At 36.5% G+C, this 986-nt stretch overlaps 1 protein-coding gene across 1 annotated transcript in view; it reads left to right on the top strand.

The window, feature by feature from the left end:
- Nucleotides 1–986, top strand: part of LOC102302236 — a 6,346-nt gene that overhangs the window by 3,508 nt on the left and 1,852 nt on the right. The gene's annotated exons all lie outside the window — the stretch shown is intronic.

Genomic DNA, 986 nt, shown 5'->3' with positions numbered 1-986 from the left:
TTTTTTTTCTTTTCACCGGAGTTAGCAGTTACAAGTAACGTGGGTGACAGACTCACAGGCTGCTGAGTCAACTGGAGGCAAGGAGAAGGCACATTATCACATGAAAGAGCAAAACTGAAGTTGCCTGTTTACTGGCAAATGTGAGAGGAGACTTTGTGTTATTTTTGGTCAGCAGTGGTTTTCTCCTTGCAGTCGCACATAGATGGCATTTTTTTCAGTCTTTTTCTTATTGATGAATCACAAAATCTGACCTTAACTGAAACAAGTGAAACCTGCAGTTCTTTGTATATCGATCTGGGTTCTTTTTTGACATGCAGATGAATGCATATATACTTTTTGAGTATTTTCTGTTGGCTAGCCAACAGAAACTGCTCTGAAGAGTAGAAAAGCTTTATATAAGAACCTTTCCATTGACATTAAACTCAGCTTAGTACAGTTTATAGTTGATCAAAGTTAACTCATGACTGAACAAGGAAGAGCCATGACTTTTAGGCACAAGGCCAGGTAGATTTAGTTAGCTTCTTTTCTCCTAATGAATTAATTCTTAGCTAAATAAACAGTTTCTTGTACTTACTCATTATTTTTGTCTATTATTACATTTTATTTGAAGGCACAAAACATGTAACTGAAATCAGAAAGGGCAGAAATACTTTTCGGGCTGACATAAGGCGGACATGCAAGGTCTATACTGTACATACATATTTGAGCCATTAACTCATATTCATTAGTCAATTGTTCTAATAACCTCTCCACTTTTCATTCAAAATAAATTAACACTCCTAGAAGAAACTTTTGCAAACACATCAGGGGTGAACTAGGTGCTGCTATTGTGACTCTACATTCAGTAAAATATGTAGTAAATTGCCTGTTGCCTGTTTTTGGCAGCACAAACTGCACTCAAGCATTAGTGATAACTGGCAATAAGTCTTTGACATCACTGTGGAGTAATGTTGGCCCAATCTTCTCAGCAGAATTGTGTTAATTAA

This window comes from Haplochromis burtoni, unplaced genomic scaffold (genome assembly GCF_018398535.1).
Source record: "Haplochromis burtoni strain Fernald_Lab_line unplaced genomic scaffold, NCSU_Asbu1 Contig_609, whole genome shotgun sequence".
NCBI lineage: Eukaryota > Metazoa > Chordata > Actinopteri > Cichliformes > Cichlidae > Haplochromis > Haplochromis burtoni.
This window is presented reverse-complemented; position numbering and strand designations above follow the sequence as displayed.